The sequence below is a fragment of the Microcebus murinus genome, chromosome 23 (assembly GCF_040939455.1).
Source record: "Microcebus murinus isolate Inina chromosome 23, M.murinus_Inina_mat1.0, whole genome shotgun sequence".
Taxonomy (NCBI): domain Eukaryota; kingdom Metazoa; phylum Chordata; class Mammalia; order Primates; family Cheirogaleidae; genus Microcebus; species Microcebus murinus.
Window position 1 is genome coordinate 21441949 of NC_134126.1, and position 25666 is coordinate 21467614.

Genomic DNA, 25666 nt, shown 5'->3' on the forward strand with positions numbered 1-25666 from the left:
GGGCCTGCAGAAGGGGCTCCCGCAGCCCGGCATTCCTCAGATTCCAGCGCCGTGACGTCCCCGAGGACCGCGCGCCCGCAGCCCGGGAGCTCGGGCTCCACGTCTCCGCGCGCGTCCCCGCGCCCCCCCGCCCCCCCCCGGCGGGCGCGCGCCCTCCCGGCCGCATTCCTCCCCGCCCCCGGCCGCGCGCCCCGCGCTGCCCCCGCCTCCCGGCCCCCAGCGCCGCCGAGCCCGGCCCGGGGGTGGGGGAGCGCGGCCGCCGGCGCCTGCTCCGTCCCCTCCCACCCGCACGGCCCCTTCCTCCCTCCTCTCCCCGCCGCTCGCATTTCCTGCCGCTCTGGCTCTCCCGGCCCCTCGAAGTTCGTCCCAACTTTCTCTCGGCCGGGCGAGCGCGGCCGGCGCAGTCGCGGGGACAGGGCGCTGCGCCCCTGCGCGCTCGGCTGCCGCCTCCGCGGGCGCGCGTCCTCCGGGAGCAGCACACGCAGAGTGGCCGCTGGCGGTCCTCCCGCGCCCACCTCTCCCGGCCTCCCGGGCCCGGCGCCCCTCGGGCGGGACACGCCGGTGCTTAGGTGCTTCCCCGCGTCCCCTCCGGGGCGCCCCTGCGCCGCCTCCCGCGCCGCGGTCGCGGCGGAAACCTCCCTCCCCTCTCGCCTCCGCCGGCTCCTGCCCTCCGCCCCTGCGCCGCCAGCCACTGCAGCCGGTCCCGTGGGGACCTGGGGCTCCGCGGCCGCGCAGGACCACCTTTCCGCGCGGGGCTCCGGGACGCGACGGGGGCCATGTGAGCAGGTAAGCCCCGTCCGCCGCGGCGGAGCCGGGCCCGAGGCCGGGGCCGCCCGGGCGCCTCGCGGACGGCTCGGGCAGGCGCTGGCAGCGCCAACTTGCAGTCGGCGGCCCGGGACGCCTGGCAGGGCGGCGGGGCGCGGGGTGGCCGGGCCGCTGGGGTGCTCTTGCTCCGGGGAGCTGCCCGCGGGGAGGCGCGCGGCTCGTCCGGGTCGCGAGCCGGGACGTGAGCGCCGTCTGGGGAGTTTGTGCTTAAACTCACACCCTCGCCCCCTTCTCCCCGTTCCCTCCTGCGCTTGGGGACCGAGAGAGGGCCGGGAAAGGGCAGCTTGGAGATACCTAGACCGTGGGAGCAAGGAGGATGAAAGAGGAACGACGTTTTGGTCACTGCGGCGCGGTGGCGGGGATGCAACTCCCGGACGCCCCGTCTGCACCCCAAGGGGACAGGATCCTGGGAGGGTCGGAGTTTTCCTGCCCTCCCTCTAGGCCCCAGCCGAGCCACCGAACTCCTGGGCGTCTAGGCTCCTACTTGGGTGGTCGAGCTGGTTCCTGGGGGAAAAGCTGTGGTCACATAATTTCAGACCAGGTCCCCACTTCCAACTTTAAAAAGTTCTGAGTATTAACAACCTCCACGTGACCCCCACATCTCGGATTTGAATACTTGGAAGTAGGTTTTTCACCTTCTCTTCTGGAGGGAACAGCGAGGTGGCTCTGTCCCCATCTCCTCTCCCTCACACTTCCTTCGGTTCCTGTCACCCTCCCCTATCCCCACCTACAGTTTACAGAGATTGTAGGGTTTTGACTTCAGTTTGTCGGAGGGACTGCCTGTTACAGGCTTTTGGTGAAGGTGAGGAATCTCTAAACTGCGGGCCGCATCCTGCGGTCACAGAGTTTCCACCGTTGTGCTAAGTTCTTGAAATGGATTGGTTCGCTCATGGTGAGGAAATCTCTAAACTGCAGGCGGCATCCTACAGTTAACAACAGAGTTTCCACCGATGTGTTCATTTCTTGAAATGCATTGGTTCACTCATTCATTCGACAGACCCAGCGTTGAGCTTCGGCTCTGCTAGGAACAGGGGCTGATAGAAAGATGCTAAAACAAGATCACAGTGCAGGAGTCCACAGCCTCGTGGAGGAAACCCAAAGGCTGATCAAGAATTACTTGCAGTGGAAGAGGGCTTCTTTGAGAGCCTCGGGGAGACCTGGTCCTGGAGGTGAGCTGTGCACTGGACTTACAGGGTCGATTCAGGTGGTGCTCACCTAGAGGAGTGATTAGCAGAGTGTCTTTTAGGTAGAGCAAAACAGCTGGTGCAAAGTGAGTGCAGAAAAGGAGAGAAAGTTTGTACCTAGCTATCAGGGGGCCAGGGGGAGATTTATGGCCAGGTTGGTGCAGGGTTGGTAACCCTAACCCCTCCCCACCATCAGAAATTACCCCTTCTCCCCCCATCAGAAATTAATCTAGAAGTGTATTACCCACTTATGTGAACCACAGGTAGCTTCCAGAGGAGCAAATGTCTCCCTTTTTGGACACACCTCAGTGCCTGATGCTGTTTCTTCCACAAGCAACTGTGTTGTGTGATTATCTAAATTTTAATCGGCCCATGCTGGGTTTCATTAAAATAGTATTGATTCCTTTTTCAAGAGCTTCTTGACAGCAGTAGGTGATGATAATACCACAGCCTCACTGACTTTGCATTAGAAAGTTATCAAATAGTGATGGGGTTAAAAGCTTGTGGCATAGAAATGACACCTTGAATAGCCCTTTTGCCTAATCTGAATGGGTGGCCATGATGTGCAGAACTGGTTTATTTGTGTGTCACTATGTTTTTTTAGGGTATTCTCTACTTTTAAAAGTCATTATTATTGCTTTAGCAGGGTAGTAAGGAATGGTGGTCCTTTCTCTGAGACTTTATGAAAACCGGGTGTATACTGCATCTTCTTGCAGCTCGTTGTAGCCTAATGGCCCAGGATTCAGCAAACCCTGCCTAGAAAAGTTCCTTATAGCACAGCAGCGTTTTGTGTTATACCCAGTTTGCCTTTCAAGGGTGCCTCTTCGCTGTGCTGAAGTGGCGTTGTAGTATTGTTGATAGTGGCTGAGTCTTGGCTGAGGTGGCAGGTGTCCAGCTTTTTGTGACCTCAGGCCAGTATATCAGAGTGGGAAGAACACACTGACTTCCTACAACTTTCGAGTATTTATCCAAGCCCCCTACTGGCATCTTATCTCAAGAACAGCCCCTTGACAGGAGTTTTCCTGAAGTTACAGGACCTGCATGAGAGAAATGGCTGGAGAGAAGCCCTTTCCTGGTAATCCCAGGTAGTTTCCGTCATTGGCTTAAATACATAATTATTATTAACGCTAAAGTAATTCAGGCTTGTGCATACTCTGTCCTATGGACAGCTCTCATAGGACAAACATGGAGACTATTTTAATATGGAAGAATCATAAAGAATTCAGAGAAAAAAAAATCAGAATTTTTAGAATAATTCTTACTTGCCTTGAGTGGATGAGCCAGATGTCAAGAATTAAGAGAATTTTTATTTTGACCCAATGCCTGCCTGCCTTATTAGGACTTTAAATTTTCTCCACAGGCGGGTCTCGGTGGCTCATGCCTGTAATCCTAGCACTCTGGGAGGCAGAGGTGCTCTGATTGTTTGAGCTCAGGAGTTCGAGACCAGCCTGAGCAAGAGTGAGACCTGGTCTCTACTAAAAATAGAAAGAAATTAATTGGACAGCTAAACATATAGAAAAAATTAGCTGGGCATGGTAGTACATGCCTGTAGTCCCAGCTACTCGGGAGGCTGAGGCAGGAGGATCGCTTGAGCCCAGGAGTTTGAGGTTGCTGTGAGCTAGGCTGACGCCACGGCACTCTAGCCCGGGCAAAAGTGAGATTCTGTCTCAAATAAATAAATAAATTTTCTTCAGAGACGGAAACATCAACCCTTTGATTGCATATTACAGCCTTCCTGGGTTCTATACACTTGTCCTTTTTGAAGGAGAATTTGATCAGCTTCTTGTATTTGAACCTACTTAGTCACCAAGTGCTGTGTGTTTTTAAAATTCATTCTAAACCTCAAATCAGCACTGTGCACTTTGTTAGAGATAAGGCAGGGGAAAGAGATAAGATGTAATACTTAATTAACCAATTAAGGAATGAGGGAAAAACAAACACAAAAGCTTTGGTAAGGAAAGAGTTTCCAAGTTAATGCCTAAAATAAGCTGTTGGTCTCCCCTTACTGATTTTATTTAAATTGATTTAATTTATCTTGCCCCTGTCCGTGTCCTATGGAATGCTCGAGTGGTCAGACAGGGGTGTGTAGCAAATCCTGTGGCTTTTCCTGGCTGCCAGTATGTAGCAGCAGGGGACCAGATTTGAGAGTTTGAAATATAGCTGGGTTTGAATTCCAGGCTTGCCATTTTTTTTTTTTTAGTTGTGTGATGTTGGATGAACTTTTTAGCCTTTCGGAGCCTCGATTTTTTCATCTGCAAGGTGGAGCCAGTAGCATCTAGCCTGCTGGGATATTTATGGAGAATTCCGTGTAGTGTGGTATACAGCACTTCACCCAGCGTAGGTGGAGGGTGGCCATTTATATGTTCAAGGAGTTGTATGTGGCCATGAATGTGCTCTTTGTGTGTTATTTTTTTTTTCCAGCAGCCTGAATTCGCATGTGTGCCAACATACACATAAAGCTTTGTCTTTGACTTTTTTTTTTTTTTTTAAGTCTACTGGCTCAAAGCAAACATGTTAGCTGGCAGCTGCCATGTGACCCTTTACACAGGGAGGCTGAGAGTTACATGACCAGGCAGTAGGGAAGTTTGGGGAGAGAAAGCCACCCTTTGAGAAAAACGCAGAGAAAAAGATCTTTTTCCTTGTATGTTTCTTCTTACAATCAGGGTCCAGTGTATTTATATAAAGATCCTTGTATTTTTAATGTTGAAATCTGGTAATGTTAGGCTAACTCTGCCTGCCTTTAATGAGAGTGCAAAAACTAGCTGATGTATCTTTACAGCGTTTATTTCCTTCTTTGAACCCCAAATATAAAGAGTCAACTGCAACATCTCTAGTGTAATGCCAGCCACTGGTTGCTTGAACTTTAATGTTGCCTTTCATCTGAGAAGTCTAAGGTATCTGACAAACATTAACTCATTGATCTTCACATCAACCTTGGGGAGGGGGGATGTTAGAAGAAAGGGACAACTCAAAGAAGGACAGGTGTGTAATAGGTATTCTTGAAGCAGAATGAATGGCTAAGAATTAGTTAAATCTTGCATGCAGGATTGCAGGTAGGCCTGAGGTCATTTGAGGGTACTCTACCCCTTTGCAGGGTCAGGGGAAGAAAGCCTAGGAAAAATGCAGCTCTGACTGGGATTTTTACAGTGGAAGGAAAGAGGAAATGCATCTTGACCAGACCAGCAATGCCTTTGCCATACATTGCATGCATGCTGATTATGAAAATTAATAATCTTGGAATTATTTATAATTCTGAATTAAAGGGTATGATGCAGTGCTTGTGGATGAAGGAGGATAAAAGGTAACTGTGACTAAGTGCCTTTCTGTGTGATAAGGGTGGTTATGGGTCTAGGTTGGATTATAAACCATGTATTAACATTGTTTTAATTTCCTCATTTTCTTCCGGTTGCTTCTCTATTTCTTGACTTTCTCCCTGCTGTCAAGCTTTTGTTTGATTTTCTTCATTGTTCTTGCTATTGGGGAAAAAAACATAGCCATTCTTAGATCAATCTTAACATGTAAAATTGGATATGTGAGTGATTTGGCTCAGTTTCTTAGGGGGTTCAGTTAGGGCTAGGTCAAGAGTTTCATCCTGAGCCTGGTCAATTACCTTGACCCAGAGGACTATTGCATATCTGGAGAGCCTGTAACCCTAGTTGGCCATCCCATAAATGCTTGATGTTAGTCGATGGGGAGGACTCTGCTGAGAAAATGAGATACAGATGGATCCTTTGGTGGTGTAGAATCCTTTAAGTAGTAGAATATCCCCTTTGCATTTGTAATGTTTGTGATTTTAGTGTTGAACTTCATTCCTAAGTTAGGAATGCCTTACTCTGTGGGCCACTGACTAGATCTACTTTGCCTTACAGGTTTTGAACTCACAGGGAAAAATTACTTGTCGTTGAAAATTAGCAAAAGTTCCTGTTGCATATCTTTGTGTGAACCTTGTTTACTCATATACTTAATTTCCTTGAGTCTTTGGAAATTTGCCTTTGGGGGTTATTTCACATTGCATTCCTCTCTAGTAGTTGGGACATTAGCTAAGAGGGTAGATCGCAACCTGAGGGGCAGAATCACCCGGAGGGGCTTGTTAACCAGGTTGCGTCTGCCATGTCCACCCCAGTTTCTGATTCACCACGTTTGAGGTGGGCCTGAGAATTTCCATTTCCAAGGAGTTCCCAGGTGACCCTGATGATCCTGGTGCTTACAAAGTGCATTTTGAGAACCACTGGGCTAAGAAATCTTGTTTCAGCCACCCACCCCTGTTTCTCAGGTTTGGCATGGTGCTCACTTCACTTTTTCACTGCATTGGTTTGAATGATTCTGTTCTTGGTTGCTTTCGAGCTGCAGAGAGGCTGGGTGTCAATTAACGGCCACTTATCCCTACCCAGGCCCATGCAGAGCATGAATTCGATGTTTCCATTTCAGTGGATTTGCTTGGCTCTCATCTCCAATCCAGACCTCTCTGCTTGCTACCAGACACTCAAATATGTGTCTGAGTAGCTGATATACATGCCAAAAAAAAAAAAAAAAATCCCACGTGTCTCAAATTGAAGTCTTCAGTCTCTTGCCACAAGGTTTGCTGCTTTTGTGTTTCCAATCTCAGTGATGTCTCCATGTATTAAGAGCTGCTCAAGCCAGGCACGTGGAGTTTTCTTCCATGTGTCGTTCTCTCTTTGCACCCCCCAACCTCTTTTCTCAAACCCCAGTAACAAATCCCATCAGTTGTTAGGTCCTTTGAGTTGGAGTCTCTAAAATATTTTCAATTTGCTCCTTTCCCTCCATCCCCAACTGCCTCTTGGGATTGTTCCAAGAGCTTTGCTATGGTTTGAATGTCCCCTCTGAAACTTACGTTGAAATTGAAGTGCTGTTGTTACAGTATGAAGAGGTGGGAACTTGAAGAGGTGATTGGGAGGAGCCCTCATGAAGGGATTAATGTCAGGTGAGTTGGTTGTTACGAAGCGAGTCCAGCCCCTGGTGCCTTTCTCAGTCTCAGGTGCTCACTTCCTTCCGCCTTCTGCCGTGGGAGGACCCGAGCCAAATGCCTGCACCGTGTTCTTGGATTTCCCAGCCTCCAGAACTGTGAGCCAAAGAAACCTCTGTTCTTTCTAAATTACTCAGTCTGTGGTATTATCTTACAGCAGCAGAAAATAGACAAAGATAAGCATTAAAGACTGTCTTCCATATATTCTTCATCTATTCTTTCAGCACTGCAAAAAGGACTTTTGGAAACAAATTTTTTAAAAAATCTGTTTTTGTTAAATATTAAATATTTAAAGTCTTTTGCTTCTTTACCCCTGACTGCTTTCCCATCCCTGTCTGCTGATCTTCCTCTCTGTCTATGCCAGTGCCCCTGACACTTGGTGATGCTGAATTCCCCTCTTGGTTGTTACATTCACATCCTGAGTGGCCTCTCCCCTTCCTGCCTGCGTAGCCACTATGCATTCCGCTAAAGCTTGGCCTTCATTCTACTCCCTGCCACTACCAGTTAGGTATTCTTTTCTTTATAGTCCTATAGCACTTTGAACTTACCTACCTTGGTAAGTTCACCATATCATGCTTGTTTATCTCCCTGTCTTCTCTGGGTAGGGATCTTAGTTCATGCCATGGAGGTTGGATAGCATTAGCCAAGATGATGCTGTCATTATTGCCACTTTGCAGATAACGAAATGAAGTTTATTTTTAAAAAGTGTTTATAGAATCAGTGAATGAATGCATTTCTGAAATACTTACCTGAGGGTTGAGAGCCCAGACTAGTTTGGAATCTATTATTTATCCTCTAATAAATAATTATTATGCTCTGGGAAAATTTCATCTTGTCGATGACTTGTATGCGATTTTTAAAAATTAAGCTATCCTCTGAAGTTACTAATACTGTGGTTCTTAATGTTTTGCTTTACTTCGATACTTGAAAAACAAAATTTTTCTTTCATTTTAAAACCTAGGAAATATTGTAAATCAAGGCAGTATAAATATCACAGAAAGATTAGGAAGGAGGAACATTGGAGAGTTAAGATCTAAAACTAAGTTGTTTTTGCATGTTTAGATACATTGATTAGAATGTGCTTAATTTCATTCCTATACATTGTTTTATTTTGTACTTTCTATAAAAAAGGCAGAATCCCTTGCTATTCAGAATCTAAGTGATTAGGTTTTAAAGTGAGAGAGAGAGACAAGACTCCAGGACACTGCCAAGACATTTGCCAGCCTGCTCATAACCCAAACAGCCTGTTTTACTTACAGAACTCTGATAAGCAGCGATGATATCATTGATGTTTTCCCCCCAAAATCACAAGATTGGCTCTCCCTATTATTTTCGGTCTCAAGTAAAAGGGATTAAGGCAGATTTCATGGTTATGAAAGTGAATTTGTCATGAATTACGTATATACTTCAGCTTGGTATTTAAGGTTCTCTGCAAAATAATCCCCAAGTGGTCCTCTGATTTCTTTAGATTTATGTTCCGTTATCCTCGGGGTTCTGCCAAGCTGCAGGTGTTTCCTGAGCAGGCCCAGTAATTTTCCACCTATGGCCGTTGCTGTTTCCTTGCCCAAGAATCCTAACACTCATCGTTGCCTATCGAAGCCATCCCTCAAAGTCCTCCTTAAATAGCACTTTCTCTGGGCAGCCTTCCCTGCTCTCCCTCCGGGTCAGGCTCTCCTGCCATTCTGTGCTTGATGTTTACCTCGCTGTGCTTAGTGTGTCCTGCCTGGTTCCCCAGCCTCATCCCCTCGCTGGCCCGTCAGCCTCAGCTGCCTCGGAACTGCCACCTGCCTCCTCCACACTGGTTGTCGCTTCTCTTCTGCACTTGGTCCCCTGGAATTGTTCATTCAGGCCTGCTGCCTTGTGTCCCAGGAATGCCTTGTGGGTGAGGCTCAGGTGCCCTTCTGTCTTCATTAGGACGGTCCTTCAGTGGAGACAGCTGTCACAACGGGCTTGTCCCTTGCCCAAGTGCTGGGGCCAGTCCACCTTCTGCAATACAGTGTTTTCTAAGACACGACTGATATCTTGACTCTGCTGCTTAAAGTCTTTCTTGCCACTGTATGTTGTTTAGGGATGGATAGGTAGATAGTAAAGGTATAAGGAAATGCCAGAAGGATAAACACTAAATACAGAGGGGGCAGGTAGGGGTGGTGGTGACGATGGAGATGTGATGTTGTTTTGTTTCCTAAGTTGGGTGATAGGAGCATGTATGTTTCTTATATTCTCTCTTAGGTCTAATATTTAAATTTTTTTTTTTTTGAGACAGAGTCTTACTCTGTTGCCCGGCCTAGAGTGCCCTGGCGTCAGCACAGCTCATAGCAACCTTAAACTCCTGGGCTTAAGCGATCCTCCTGCCTCAGCCTCCTGAGTAACTGGAACTACAGGCATGCGCCACCATGCCCGGCTAATTTTTTCTGTATATATTAGTTGGCCAATTAATTTGTTTCTATTTTTAGTAGAGACGGGGTCTCGCTCTTGCTCAGGCTGGTTTCGAACTCCTGACCTTGAACAGTCCACCTGCCTCCGCCTCCTAGAGTGCTAGGATTACATAAAATATTTAATTTTAAAAATTCACCAAATTGCTCGTGATTAAGAGCATACTCTCGGCTGGGCGAGGTGGCTCACGCCTGTAATCCTAGCACTCTGGGAGGCCCAGGCGGGCGGATTGCTCGAGGTCAGGAGTTCGAAACCAGCCTGAGCAAGAGCAAGACCCCGTCTCTATTATAAATAGAAAGAAATTAGTTGGCCAACTAATATATATAGAAAAAAATTAGCCAGGCATGGTGGCACGGGCCTGTAGTCCCAGCTATTTGGGAGGCTGAGGCAGGAGGATCGCTTGAACCCAGGAGTTTGAGGTTGCTGTGAGCTAGGCTGACGCCACGGCACTCACTCTAGTCTGGGCAACAAAGTGAAACTCTGGCTCAGAAAAAAAAAAGAGCACACTCTCTAGCAGAGCATTCAAGGCTCTGCGTGGCTCTTGGTCCCACCTATCTTCCTAGCCTTGTCTGGCCACTCCCCTAAGCCTCCCCTGGCTTCCTGTCACCTTTCTCCAGACATTTCTCAGTGTTGACACCTTGTTGGGTTGACTCATGCTGTTATTGTTATTTCTCCCTTGAATTCCTTTTTATATCTGATCACATAATCTCCTACTCATTCTTTAGTGCTTAGGATGATGTTTACATCTTTTGGGGTGTTTTATCTCACATTCCCTTCTCATTATTAGGGATAATTCATTGTTGCCTTATCTGTCTTCCTGTTGTACTGTGCACACCCTTTGCCGTGGTATGCATCACAGCGTATTATAATTGTTTGTTTGCCTCTTTCACCAAAGTCGTGAACTTTTCGAGGACATGTTTCGAAATTTGTTCTCGACACCTGATGCAGAATAGATGGTCAGTAAATGTTTGGGGAAATGATGAGTAGTAGATGTAAGATAAATATTTTTAATGGAAGTAATTTTTTTTTTAAAAGCATGTCCATAAAAACTTCAAAACAAATTGAAGGGAGTATCCTTTTGGGCTCAGTATCTGAAATTTTGATTGTAAATCTAATGGATTTATACACGGATTTCCTAATTCAAACAGGTGATTTCTTTAAGATACTATTTCTTCTGCTTTTCCCATTTGCTTTAGGGTGGTGGATTTTTAAATTTTTTTTTAAATAGCCATTTGTGCTCCCTCTCCCCTCCTTTCCCCCATCACCAGGGAGTGTGTTTGTGGTTTCTGTATGGTGTCCGCAGGCGTGTGCGAATCTAAGTGTGGAAATAGCTCTCGGCTGTGAAATGGTATCAAGTCACTTGTAGGGAGTGACTTCCGCTATCAGTGCCACCTGCACTAGGGTGGAGAAGCGGCATGTCCATTGAGAGCAGAGGCTGCATCGTTTGTTTTTGTGGCAGCAGACGTGTCCCACTGCAGAGCCCTAATAACCATAATGAAGGAGGATTATGCTGCATTAGGTTTATGAAGGGTGCACCAGTCTGTTACCAGGGTTAGTGGTGACAGCCCAAGCCAGCAATTAGGCTTCATTTAAGACTCCAGGAGGCAATTAGCATTCCCTTCTGCCAAAGAAATACCGGGATCTATTAGGCAGATATTTCATTATGTGCCTTGTTCATTATGCATTTTGTGAAACGTGCCGTCGATGAGGAAGTGCACATTTTTTGAGCCATAAGCAAGTTTCCAAATTGTCGTTTGAAAAATGGGGCTGACTTTTAATTGACTCCCTTTGTTTAAATCCATGGGTTATGCTAACTAACATTCTGGGTGCGTTGTGCTTTTTAAATTGGTGTGTATTTTTAAAAGAGCATATAGATTCTTTTATTTAAACGTAAGAAACTTGTTATGGAATATTATATAATTATGTGATTTATGAGGGGGGGAAAAAGCATAACTGATGTGAAATGAATTAAAATTCCAAAATAATGAAATGACACCTACTGATCTTAATTATATTCTTTAGAAAATGATTGTTTCGCTTAAGAGGCATCTAAAAATAAAGACTGGAGAGAATAATTTGTGCTGAACTTTTGCTGAGCAGCTGTTTGGTCTGAGTGCTAGGTGAGATCCAAGTGTGTGCTTTTGTGTCACTTCATCCTTATGAATATGTTTAGGAATTTTAGCTTTGCCTGTGAATATGAAGTGATATTTAGTAAGTTATTAAAACAAATTTTCTCTTTCCCTTCCTCTTTCCCCTTCTACCTTTCCCTTTTTCCTTTGTAATAAATTATCTCCATTTAGAGGATTCTGATCGGTTAATTACCATGTATGTATTCAAAATCTACATCTTTCTCAGGTATGAGAAAAGGGAGAAAGGCATAGTGCACAGCACATCAGGCCAGAAACGCAGTGTAGAAGTTTACAAAGGATGATTATTTCCAAGGATGATCAGGCTATCTCCCCATCGTTTGGTTCTTGGTTTACATTGTTATTTTTTCTCATCATAGACTGGTAAAATTGTAATAATGACTGAGCATAGCACTTTGCAGTATACATTAGTATATTAAAGACTCTGAGAAGTCCTGTAGCAAATGAAAGCATTTCAGAGCTAAATTCATTTTAGTAAGGATCTTTTTAATTTTTTTATTTTTGGACACAGGGTCTTGTTCTGTTACCCAGGCTCTAGAGTGCAGTGGTGTGCTCACAGCTCACTGCAGCCTTGAACTCCTGGGCTCAAGCAATCCTCTTGCCTCAACCTCCGGAGTAGCTGGGACTAGAGGTGTGTGCCACCCTGCCCAGCTAATTTTTAAATCTTTTTTTAGAGCTGGTGTCATGCTATGTTGCCCAGGTTGATCTCCAACTCTTGGCCTCAACCAATCTTCCCACCTCAGCCTCGTGAGTTTGCTAGGATTACAGGCATGAGCCGCTATGCCCTCTACTAAGGATCTTTTTTTTTTTTCAAATTCTATTTTGTGAAATACCTTTAAATCTCACAGGACACTAATATTACATGGAATACCTATTCGAGGTACTTGGTTTAGAAAGTACCTGGAATAGAGAAGATATATTTGTGTATTTACCAAACTCACTGTATAATTTAGACAGTATAGTGACTTGGATTGTTACAACAGTTAAACACTTAAAAGTCTTCATTATCAGACTAGAACTAAGAAAAAAAGAGAAAAAAAGTATCCAAGATCAAGGAGCCAACAGAAAAAAAAGAAAAAAGAAGAAAAAACAGACCAGAACTAACTTTAATTTTTTAAATAATTGGACTTTTTTTTTTAAGAACACAGGAGTTTCAAGGAAAATATCAGGAATTTATTTATGCAACCAACTTTCAGGAAAAGTTTAAAGGGCAGTAAACACTTACTCTCATTTTGTGTGTTTACAGTGCAGTAAGAGTAATGTTCAGATTAAATTCGAGGCACCCAGGAACCTCATCCTTCAAAGAAAGATTCAGATATATTCTGTGGTCTGTGTTATTGAGGCCAGAAAACATGGATAATATAACACTACGGGAAAATCTTCATTCTACAAATTTCGGCCATCCACCCTCCTCCTCCCAGCTTGCTTATAATGCTGCCAAACAGCAGGCAGCAGGCCGGGGAGGTGTGTAAGCCTTTGAGGGCTTTAGGAATGCCATTGCAATTATTTTATTAATAGTTGCCTCTGTTTAAATTGTTTTGTGTAATTGAGCACGTAACAAAGGCATTGTGAGTATAGCGTGAACAGTTTTTCTCCACTTATGGCCTCTTTACTTATGTCAAGCTAATTTGCTCAGCATTTGCTTCTTCCCTTTTCCACACACTCACCTCTGGCCTTTTACAAAGCAGAGCTTTATGTAGAAGAGATCTCTTTTCTTCTGCAGCCTTTAAACTCATAACATTCTGAAAGAGGGGTTATTTTTATCCATAGTTTATCCTTGAGAAATATGTGAGTTAAAGAGATTATTTGTTCCAGTTGCACAGGTAGTGAGTGGAATAAGTAGCATTTGCACCTCCTGTTCTCTCTGATTCCACGGCCCAGGTTCTTAAGCACTGCATTAGGCTCAGGAGTCCCTGCAGGGCAAGTACACGTGTTCCTTCTTTTCTTTCCTTCCTGTTATCTTTTTTCTCCTTTCTCCTTTCTCCTTTCTCCCTTCTCCCTTCTCCCTTCTCCCTTCTCCCTTCTCCCTTCTCCCTTCTCCCTTCTCCCTTCTCCCTTCTCCCTTCTCCCTTCTCCCTTCTCCCTTCTCCCTTCTCCCTTCTCCCTTCTCCCTCCCCCTCTCCCTCCCCCTCTCCCTCCCCCTCTCCCTCCCCCTCTCCCTCCCCCTCTCCCTCTCCCTCCCCCTCCCCTCCCCCTCTCCCTCCCCCTCCCCCTCCCCCCTCCCCCTCCCCCTTTTCTTTTTTTTTCCCTTTTCCTTTCCCCTTTTTCCTTTCCCCTTTTTCCTTTCCCCTTTTTCCTTTCCCCTTTTTCCTTTCCCCTTTTTCCTTTCCCCTTTTTCCTCCTCTTCCCTTCCCTTCCCTTCCCTTCCCTTCCCTTCCCTTCCCTTCCCTTCCCTTCCCTTCCCTTCCCTTCCCTTCCCTTCCCTTCCCTCCCCTTCCCTTCCCTCCCCTCCCCTTCCCTCCCCTCCCCTCCCCTCCCCTCCCCTCCCCTCCCCTCCCCTCCCCTCCCCTCCCCTCCCCTCCCTCCCCTCCCCCCCTCCCCCCCCTCCTCCCCTCCCCTCCCCTCCCCTCCCCTCCCCTCCCCTCCCCTCCCCTCCCCTCCCCTCCCTTCCCTTCCCTTCCCTTCCCTTCCCTTTTGTCCATCCATCAGTTTAATAAATGCAATTTGCTGTTTTTGAAGGTGGAGATGTTTTTCTGTGGTCATAATCTTTAAAAGAAGCAGCAACTAGTAATGTAGCCGTTAGCACCAGGTGGCTGGCCATTCAGCATATAAAATGTGTCTAGTTTGAGTTGACGTTTGCTGCCATGGGACTTTGAAGACTTAGTATGAAAAGAAAGAATGTAAAATACCTCATCATAATTTTTTTTATTGACTACATGTTGAAATGATAATATTCGGGGTATATTGAGTTCAATCTATTACCAAAATTAATTTCACTTGTCTCTATTTGCTTTTTATATGTGACTACTAGTAGCAAGTTAAAAATTACGCGTGTGTGGCTTGCATTTATGGTTCACGTTGTATTTCTTCTGGGCAGCACTGTTTTAGATGGTTATCAAGCTATCCCCAGGAACCTCACTTAGGCATCAGTGATGCCTAATTGGACTGGGGGGAAAGTGGTTAGAGACAGAAAGTAGAGTAGTTATTATATTTGTTGTAGAAAGAAGCAAGCCTGATGACACCATAGATGAATGAGAGAAACTACTGTTACCTGGCATTTATTTAGTACCTGTGCAAGTACTTTGTCCAGCACTTTAAGTGGATTATCTTTTTCGATCCTTACAACAACCCCATGTAGTAAGCACTATCATTGGCTTATTATAGATGAGAAAACTATGGCTTAGGAAGACCAAGTAACTTGCGCAAGGTCCTACAGCTAGTATATAACTACTAGTTTACTATGGTACACCACTGGTGTGCCAATAGTAGTAAATGACAGAGCTGGGTGTGAAATCTGGGTGTGAATCCAGAGCTTGTACTTGTAACCACTCTGTATCTTCACTTCTCAAAGGCAAAACACCCACATTACCTAGAACTGACCCTGAGTCGTCCTTTTATTCACTGGCGTAGACCAAGCGTACCCATTCTCCCCAGTACTGAAAGATACCATCTTTGCATTAGCGGATTTAGCACCATAATTGATGTTTCTAAAAAAATGACCTCAAGTTACCAAGAAATGAAATCAAGCTTAATATACTCCATTTACTAACTCAAGGTTATCTTAATTAGAAAGACATTTAACAAATTGTTTTTAGAAACTTAAAGCATACTTCAGATTCCTTTTTAAATGAGAGGCATTGCTATATTTCATAGGGAGTACAGATTTTGTAAATATACGCATATTAGCCCTTTTTTCCCTCAGTGTAACAGTATATTTAAAAAATTGGTGAAAGTCTACCCACAAATCTATTCTAAGCTATGTAACAATTTTTTTTCATATTTCTCTTGTCTACATTCATGTGCAGACATAATTTCATAGTTTTAGTTTTATATACACTTTTACCTATTTGCATGCTTTGCATACTTCTGGTCTTAATAACTAATATGTTTAGTATGTCTACATATAATTGATATACTATAAATCTATTTTTAAAAAAATTATTGAAAGTAAATACATTTTGTTTCGTACTATTCCATAGAAGATGGTAGTGAGGATTATTCACATTAGTAGTTTTTTCCTTGAATTTATTTTTGGATAAATTCCCATGAGTGAGGTTGATTGTTATGATGAACATTTTTGTAATTCTTAAATCATACATATGCAATGGAATTTCAAACATAGGTCATAAAGATAAATTCTTTGGTAACATGGCTTTATTTTCAGATAGCTTAGGGTCTTTTAGATCTTGGTTTTGCACAATGTTTGATGAGGAAGTGGATAATCTCAGCAGATACTTTCCCCTAACTCTTGCTTTTGTCTGTTTTTTTACAGTTTCCTTCTTTATAGTCTGACAAAAGAATTGTCGAACCCCAAATCATGCACTCAAAGGCTGAATAATAACCCTTGCGCTAGATTCACCTTTGCCATAGTGTCCCCTAATCCTTACATCATGTGAAGCAGAAAAAAAGTATGTTGAGTAGGAACATTTCTGTTATGAGTATGGTATGTGTAGAATTGTTGAAAAATATATTTATAAAAAGTTGGCACTTAAATGGGAATTCAAAGATATATGGGAATAGATGTAGATGACGTATGAACACACACCTCATTGAGAAAAAGGAAATATTATGAATGATGGCATTCCTAATTAATTTTGGGTGCCTGTTGGCTTCCCTTCCATAGATGTCATTGGTATCTCCCTACTTTTTCATAAGCTTTTTTCAAATATGTATTTGCTTATATCAACTATTATATAATTTGTCATATTTTAACAACCAGTTATTGTCAGCGAAAGTATTATTGTTAGTTTGTATTATGGTACCAAAAAAGGTTCTAACATCTTAGTGGCTTACAACAAACAACCTTTTATTTCTCAGCTATGTTACGTGTGCTGTGGGTGGGCTGCAGCTCTTGGTGGCTTGACTGGACTCAGTTGGGCTCCAGGTGGCTTCTTATTCGGGGACCCAGCCCCTATCTGGGACATGCTGTTCCCATGGCTGAGGGCAGTAGCTTAGTGAGGAGCATGTTAACTCCATTTAAAGCTGCTATGCAAAAGTGTAAGCTAGGTTGTCTGTTCACATCCCATTGGCCAAAGTGTAGTCCATTGCCAAGCCCCAAATCATTAAGCTGGGGACCTGTACTCATCTCACAGGATTCACAGCGAGTCGCAGGGAAATGGGTGGAATATATTCCAGGAAGGGAGCAAAGATTTGAGATCAGTAATTCCATGATTTATTATAATAATTGATTGAACTGTTCTCTTGAGGTTTGATACTTGGGTTATTTCCAGTTTTAATAATTATAAATAGCATGGCTGTAAACATAATTGAACAGATTATATTTATATTACTTGGAGAGTATTTCCTTAGGGTATGGTTCTCAAAGCAGGCTATATGGGTCAGAGGATGTGAATTACTTGTAGATTTTGTTACGTATGGCCAGATTGCTCCCCTGAAAGGACTATTAGTTTATAGCGCCATCATCAGTATTTAAGTATACAACTTTCCTCATATCCTGCTAATGCTGAGTTTTGCAGTTTTCATTTTGTTAGTTTCATAATTGCTTACACTTTAGTTTTTGTAATTATGAACAATTGTCTTTTAAAACACAGATTTTTAGAACAACTTGTATTGTTATTCATCTATTAAGTTGAATAAAACAGAGGAAGGCCACCTATAATTTCCTTTCCTGATTTCTGAAAGTTATTGTTAAAAAATACTCATTTTCATCCTTTTTGTTTTCTTGGCCCCATGTTTTTCTCAGTGTACTATTTCTTAAATACATCTTTATCCTTATATTAAAACAGTTTTAAAAAGTAATAAAACATAGTTCATGTGAGGTTTTATAACTTTTATCTGACTCAAATCATAGTAATTATGACTACGGAACTGGGTAAATGGCCAAATGTCCTCATATTGCTGAATTTTGTTGCATAGTTTAAAATCTTGGGGGGGGGTGGATTTTGTTTAGTGTCCTGTTGCCTGCCATTGGATGGCTTTAATTCCATGCTTTTCAGATTCGCCTATTGCCAAATGGTTTATATAGCAGAAAATACTGCTTGAAACATAAGAACCAGTCTTTCCTACAGCTTTCCCCTGCAAACTGTAAATGAAAACTTCTTATTACCAACTGTATCCTCTCATTTGGTTTACTTTACAGGTGTCATGTTGCCTGCTGCTACACTTGTCTTGGGCTTCTGCTTAGAAACACTGGTGTCTAGACATACCCATAAATATCCTCGGGTATATTTCCTCATGCAAAATTCTGAGACTTCACACGCAGGGGCAAGAAGACTTGCAGGGCACATAGGAGGACTCTTCAAGCCACTTGATCCAGAGCCCATTGGCAGAATAGGCAGAGAGACTGTGTGTGTGTGTGTGTATGTGTGTGTGTGTGTTATGGGAAGTGGGGGTGGGATTCGGAAATGATAGTTGGATCTTGAAATTACCATCAGGGTGCAAATGCCTCCCACCTCATTTAGTGGAGGAATGTCAAAAATCCTCCAAACTAAGGAATCCTTTCTCTGTGTTTTGAGACACAGCCTGGTAAAACTTGTAAGAAATATTACAGCTCTGTGGGAAGCAAGTGCAAGTGTGGGAGAAGCAAGTTGATGCCTGAACCAAGTACCAGTATATGAACCAGAGTTTGTTTGAACAGTAGTAGTCCCTGGCTGCTCAATGTTATAAAGTGTTAGTATTAAGAATATTAATGAGGCCGGGCGCGGTGGCTCACGCCTGTAATCCTAGCTCTCTGGGAGGCCGAGGCGGGCGGATTGCTCGAGGTCAGGAGTTCGAAACCAGCCTGAGCAAGAGCGAGACCCTGTCTCTACTATAAATAGAAAGAAATTAATTGGCCAACTGATATATATAAAAAATTAGCCGAGCATGGTGGCGCATGCCTGTAGTCCCAGCTACTCGGGAGGCTGAGGCAGGAGGATCGCTGGAGCCCAGGAGTTTGAGGTTGCTGTGAGCTAAGCTGACGCCACGGCACTCACTCTAGCCTGGACAACAAAGCGAGACTCTGTCTCAAAAAAAAAAAAAAAAAAAAAAAAAAAAAAAAGGAATATTAATGGTGTGATTATTAAGATTTGGATTAGCATTGAAGAAATAATGAATTTGAATAGATTTGCCATGGAAGTTTTTAGATTTTTGTTCCTGAAATGCATTTTTTTTTTTTTTTTTTTGAGACAGAGTTTCGCTTTGTTGTCCAGGCTAGAGTGAGTTGCATTTTTATTTCAATTTCAGTTCATTTTATGTCATTCTTCCTGGAATTCAGTGCAGATTTTTTTTTTTTTTTTTTTTTTTTTTTACAAATCAATGGCTTGCCATCTTTCAAAGTTTTGATTTTTGAGTAGGTAAATCTTTTGGGAAGATTGGGTGCTGAGGCTCAGAGTAAACAGGAATGAAGCTGTTTTATATTGACATAGAAGAAACCAATTAATTACAGGATAAAAGCCTTTAATATAAGTTCAGTAAAATAGGATGCTTGTTTATATTGAATAGTAACATATTATATTGAATAGTAACATATCTTGGCTGAATTTATACAAAGAAGTTTACCCACTGCACTCTTCTTAAAGGTTGTCATACTCACTGTAAATGTTTTCTTAAGCTGCTAATAGTTTTGACAACAAAAGGAGTGCTTATCTTTGCAATGTGTTCTGCTTCATTGAATTCTTTATTTTTGGAGGGTTGAGGCTAAGGGTGTAAAATGTATTATACGTTTAGAGCTCTTTGCTTTGGGACTGATCACCTATGGGACACTGTACCCTGTTGCCCCAATCAGTTAGTGTTATTCTGTCCTCTCCCTAGTACTTTTGTCTTTTCTGTCGCATTTTCCTTCCCTTTCTTTTTTCCTCCCTCCTGGCCTGTGAGTTGTCCCACTGTGGCCTAACCTGATGGGTGATTGGCAGGTGGACAGTTGTAGTTGTTGATCTAAGAATGCCTGGTGATTACTAGACTAGTTTACATACCTGCATTCATCCGACTCTGTTTTTCTTAAGTAATGGGCTTGTCCGTCACCAATGTGGAATGTTCAATGCAGTGAATAGCTTTTTTAAACATATGGGAAGGCCTGGCGCGGTGGCTCACACCTGTAATCCCAGCACTCTGGGAGGCCGAGGCGGGCGGATTGTTTGAGGTCAGGAGTTCGAAACCAGCCTGAGCAAGAGCTCAGAACCCTGTCTCTACTATAAATACAATAAATTAATTGGCCAACTAATATATATAGAAAAAATTAGCCGGGCATGGTGGCGCATGCCTGTAGTCCCAGCTACTCGGGAGGCTGAGGCAGAAGGATTGCTTGAGCCCAGGAGTTTGAGGTTGCTGTGAGCTAGGCTGACGCCACGGCACTCACTCTAGCCTGGGCAACAAAGCGAGACTCTGTCTCAAAAAATAAAAAATAAAAAAATAAAAAATAAACATATGGCAGATTTGTGGTTCTTTATAATCCATTGTGTGTCTTATAGTAAGTAATTAGTACATGTTTGTTGATGTCTGTGAGTTAGGGGTTATTTATAAGGACAATGACCCAAACCGTGTTGATTTCTCCCATGTCTCCTTGCTTATCCCCTAAGGAAAGCATTTTTAGCTCACTCAGGTTTGCTGGTGTGCTTTGTTGTCAAATACAAATGCATTTTTCAGGTAGTCATCTTATCTGTGACCTATGCATTGTATTTTCTGCCTCCTCACTCTGCCACTTTGAGGACCTTGGTTTCACAAACATCTGCTTTCGGTCAGGTGTCCATGACATATGGGTTAGGACCTATTTTTTTGACTTCTAGGCCATGGATCTCACACTGAAACCCATTTTTTAAAGCAACCATACTTTACTTCTTAAAATATCTCAAGAATATTCATACCAGTTACCCCATCACCTGAGTGTATCCACTGTTTTTTATATTGTTTCTAAAGTTTCTATTATTGCAATGGTGCCATGTATTTAGAATAATATTCAAATAGAGTAATGTATTGTGAGACTTTTTATTCTGCTTTTCTTCTCATTTTTCTTTGTAGTCACACTTTTCCCTGTTTCTACATTTTCTTCGTATATTTCTAATGTTTATATAGTTCATTGAGTTAGTGTGTTATAATTAACAATTTTCATTTGTTGACTATTTGGTATTTTCAGGTTTTTTGGGGAGGGCTACTATAAATGAAATGTCATTAACATCTTTATAGTATCTTCCTTCAAATTATTCGTTTGGGTTGAATTCCAAAGAGTAGATTTAATGCATAAAAGAAAATCATATATACATTTTTATGTTCTTTTTTGGTGAAATTCCTCTTCCAAGGATTGCCCAACTTATGTACAGCTAGATTTTATAATTTATAAGCCTCATATTTAGTCATTGTTTTGTTTTATAAATTAATATTAAATATTTATTAAGATATTGATGACTTGAAGGTGAGGGTCTTTTATTCCATTCTTGGTCCATGATAGGTGCTCAGTAAATTTTGATTAATTGAGCTCCAGAGAGAAGTGCCTTCTCAGTGTTAGTATTTCCAATATTGTAACTATTCATTTTTCTGCATATCTTATTGATTTTTAAATGTTCCTTATAGTTTTTTAATAAAAATCTATGAAGAGAAAAAAATTAGAAAACCACCAGACTGCATTTGGCCCACAGACTGCAAGTTCAGCTTAACTACTGCCTTTTAGATTTTCCTACTTGATTGATTGTGTTTGGCTAGCTATTCCTCAGCATGCATTTTTGTTCCACCAGGAAATCCAGTCCCTGTTTTAACCGCATGACTGTTTATTACAATAGTTAGGGTGATGAAGATCCCTTTATTCAGATTTTTTGAGACAAGGTCTTGCTCTGTTGCCCGGGCTACAGTGCAGTGCCATCATCACAGCTCACTGTAACCTCAAACTCCTGGACTTGAATGATCCTCCTGCCTCAGCCTCCCATGTAGCTGGCACTACAAGTGTGCACCAACAAGACTGGCTAAATTTTCTATTTTTTGTAGAGACGGGGTCTCGCTGTTGTTTAGGCTGGTCTTGAAATCCTGGCCTCAAATGATCGTCCGCCTCGGCCTCCCAGAGTGCTAAGGTTACAGGTGTGAGCCACCCCACCTGGCCTATTTGGAATTTTTGAATTCTTTACTGATCTGTCCAGAAACTAGTCCATTTGGGTTGAGAATGCCTGAGTCCTCTTCATAATTAGGCTTCTTGATATAAATGTCCAAGTCAGCATTGGTCACTCCTGGTTGAACTCGTAAGATCAAGTTCTGGAACAGGCAGAGTGAAAGAACAGTATGTTAGATAGAAACTCCTGTCTTCACCCAGACAGAAACCCCCAGATATCCTGTAACGTCTGGTCCAATTCTTCTGTTTTGACCAGAGCTCTCCTCTCCTCGCCTTTCCCTGCTTGTATCACCCACTCTCTTTACCCTTGCATTACTTTCTCCTCTCCTCTGATTTTCTACTTTCCCCTCTTTTCTATCTCTTGTCATTTTTTCCATACATCTCAGACTTGAAAAAAATGAAACCTGGATTTTCAAACACTTTGCCAATCAAAATAGCCCTTCTTCTGTCTTGTGTTTGGGTCAGTCAGTACTCCCATGTAATCTTGGGTTCCTTTCATTGCTGTGTTTTGTTTCTGGCTGTGGCTCTCCAGGAATTGCTGCTTTTCCACCAAAGCGTGTGTGCTTGCTCTCTCTGTCTCTGTCTGTCTGTCTGTCTCTGTCTGTCTATCTGTCTGTGTATTGTTTTTAGCTGTCTGCGGACCTTGAGTCCTTACTGAACAGATTCTAAAGGTAGTCTCCTATAGTGTGTATTTTACTGGTGATTGAATACATTCATATGCTGTTTTTTCCAAAACTTACTATCTGACCTTTAGAAAACCAAATAGTAACTTTTGCAGTGGTGTTTGAATTACTGTTGGGGTGTGTGCACTCTACCTCCAGCTTAATTCTAATCACTTCGTTGTCTAAAAAAGCTATCCAGGCACCTTTAGAAGTGACTCTAGCTTGTTCCAGGAGAGTCCCTTAGGCCATGTAAGATGAAACCACTCTGTGCAGATGTGTAATGGGCCAAGTGCATTTCAGATTTTTGCAAACCCTCCAACCGTCCCCCATGATCGCCCATGTGGCCTAGTGGAAAGTGCACGCCTGTGGAATTTCAGAAACCCGAGTCCTGCGTCTGCCACTCTGTTAGCTACTTTGGTTTTATGGACGTTACTTAGCCAGTCATGACTCAGTTTCCTTGTCTTCATCCTGAGTTAATTGATCCAGTGGAATATAATTCCCGAGATTTCCCAGCTGTACAATTCTCTGCAAATGTACCAATTCTAGAAAACCTCGTTTTACCTCTGCGGTTGCATTTGTAGACAGAGCACAAAAGGAAACCTCTGGGCTGTTACTCTTCTCAGAAGAAAATATTACTTGCCTAATTTATTTTTGTCTAGGGAAAGATTCAAGTAGCATAAATTTGCTAAATGGTAAATTTAAACTTTCGTTTTGCAGTGATAGTTCCTTTTATTTGACTGATTCAGTGGCATTTACCTCTGCCCCTTCCCATGAAAAATGGGGCTATGCGCTACACAGTAGACCGACCTATTTTTGCATTTGTTTACATGAATACTTTGTTTGGTTATATTTTCAGAGGTTCACCATGATAGTTGAGGTCATTTTAGGTAGGTGTTGCCCCTATCAGACTGGATGTCACCGGGGTGAGAGTATTAGTGGAATTTAGCAGAAGTTTCTCTATGCTGTGGGAAAAGATAGATAATCCCGTTGTATTTGCGCTGCCCTCTGCAAAGCATTGCCTTCTGTCACGGTGCCGGCAGAATCTTCGAGTCTTTTGGATCTTCACGTCTTCCCGAGACATTCAATGCATGGCAACGCTGATTCTGTGCAGCTTTTTAAAGTGTTCGTGGGGTGGCTGTATGTTATATTTATTTATGTGCCTTTTTGGACTCTCCTGAGCTGTGATTTGTTTCCTTTTGGGAATTGCAAAACATCATCTGCAGGGTTTTAGGTTTCCTGACACCCTCTGTTGCAGATTCCTTTATAGCATGCACCGACTCCATTGATTTGTTTTGAGAGTTTCATAACTTAGTTTGAAATCATTTGAGACCCTTTGGGGTGTTTCAAATTCTGGGCTGAAAATCTCCAGTCTAGAGAGCGGGACATGATAGACAAGAGAGAAAAGAGAAGGTTGGGAGGGGAGAGAAGGGTTTCCAAACAGGGAGTCACGGCTGATATGTCAGGGCTGTTTGGAGAGAGCCAATAGTCTGAGAAAATAGATCTCATAGCCCACGTGTTGTCTGTCCTTTGATCCTGTTGTATTTGGAGTCCTTTCATGTTTTTTTAAAGCACACCTTTTATGTTGCTTACTTTCTCCTCTAAGTAGTTGGATTTTAATTTAACCAAAAATCTTTTTTTTTTTCATTCTAGCTTTTTTTTTTTTTGAGACAGAGTCTCACTTTGTTGCCCAGTCTAGAGTGAGTGCCGTGGAGTCAGCCTAGCTCACAGCAACCTCAAACTCCTGGGCTCAAGCGATCCTCCTGCCTCAGCCTCCCAAGTAGCTGGGACTACAGGCATGTGCCACCATGCCCGGCTAATTTTTTGTATATATATTTTTAGTTGGCCAATTAATTTCTTTATATTTTTAGTAGAGGTGGGGTCTCGCTCAGGCTGGTTTCGAACTCCTGACCTCGAGTGATCCTCCCACCTCGGCCTTCCAGAGTGCTAGGATTACAGGCGTGAGCCACCACACCCGGCCTCATTCTAGCTTTTTATTGATACAAATCACCTCTTTGCTTTTATTGTCTTGACACATGCATACTGTTTCCCCTTATAGGTCCATTTTATTTAAAAAAGTGGTTCTTGAAGTTTGTATATTAGCCCAAAATGAGGAGTTGAGTTTTCTATTCAATGGTGTTAAAATTGGTGCTTAAATTCTCAGCTATCTGGGAAAAGCCCTTTTGCCTCTTATGTAGCATATCTATAGAATCTTTCAAAGGCTATTTCAGTGCAAATATAGATTTCTAGCCCCAGTGCTCAATGTTGCTCCTGGTCAGCCCCAGCAGAAATGGGAGCTCCAGGCTTTGTAGCAGTGGCCAGTGCTCCTGGGGCAGCTTCCCTGGAATATTCCAGAATCTAGGTTCACCAAAACTGCCCTCAGGGCCCCCAGCTGTCAAATCTGTGGTCACTTAACCATTCTGAGGAATGCGTCATTAGGCAATTTCCTCCTTGTGGGAATACCACGGAATGTACTTAGATCTAGATGGTGTAGCCTCCTACACACCTAGGCTCGATGGCTGCAAACCTGTACAGCACGTTACTGTCCTGAATATTGTAGGAAATTGTCACACAATAGTAAGTATTTGTGTTTCTAAACATAGAAAAGCTACAGTAAAAATATGAATCAGAATCTTATGGGACCACTGCATTGTGTGCTGTCATTGACTCATAATGTCATTATACAGCCCGTGATTATAATTACTCTGGGCTCATCCTTGCTTAGGAAGAACTACCAATAAGGAGCGTGTAAGGAAAATGGAAAGATACGGGGAAGAGTGGGGAAGCAGATGTGTTCTTGTGAGAAAGAGTGTTGTCCTTTGAATGTCAGGTCAAGGGCACTACCTCCATAAAGATGGAGTTGGCCTATCCCTGTAGATCCTCCTGTATTGTGACGATGTAAAAACTGCCCAAGAATGAATAGCATGTTAATCTCCTGTAATCTTAGGTGCCTCACTAAGTATGATTGAGTCTTAAAAGTCAGAATAATTTTCATTGTTTTTGTCTGTAGTCAGCTCCTGATCACCATTGCAATTTTCCGAAGATCTTGAGTTGGTGTTTCCGGGCTACTTAATAGGCCTAGTATAAGCCAGGCATTCACCTGGAGTTCTAGCTACTCGGACGGCTGGGGCAGGAGGATTGCTGGAGCCCAGGAGTTCAGGAGCAGGCTGGGCAACATAGCAAGACCCTGTCTTGGGGTGCGGGGAGGCAGGGAACCAGGCCTAGTGGCTGCCTCCTTTTTCCTC

General features: G+C 43.2%; 1 protein-coding gene across 1 annotated transcript in view; it reads left to right on the forward strand.

Annotated features, from left to right (window-relative positions):
* The first annotated feature begins 308 nt into the window (after positions 1-308).
* The window catches only part of PTPN14 (protein tyrosine phosphatase non-receptor type 14), a 173638-nt gene continuing 148280 nt past the window's right edge, over positions 309-25666 (forward strand). The window contains exon 1 of the mRNA XM_020284420.2: positions 309-786. The gene's annotated coding sequence lies outside the window, so the exon portion shown is untranslated. The remainder of the gene's footprint in view (positions 787-25666) is intronic.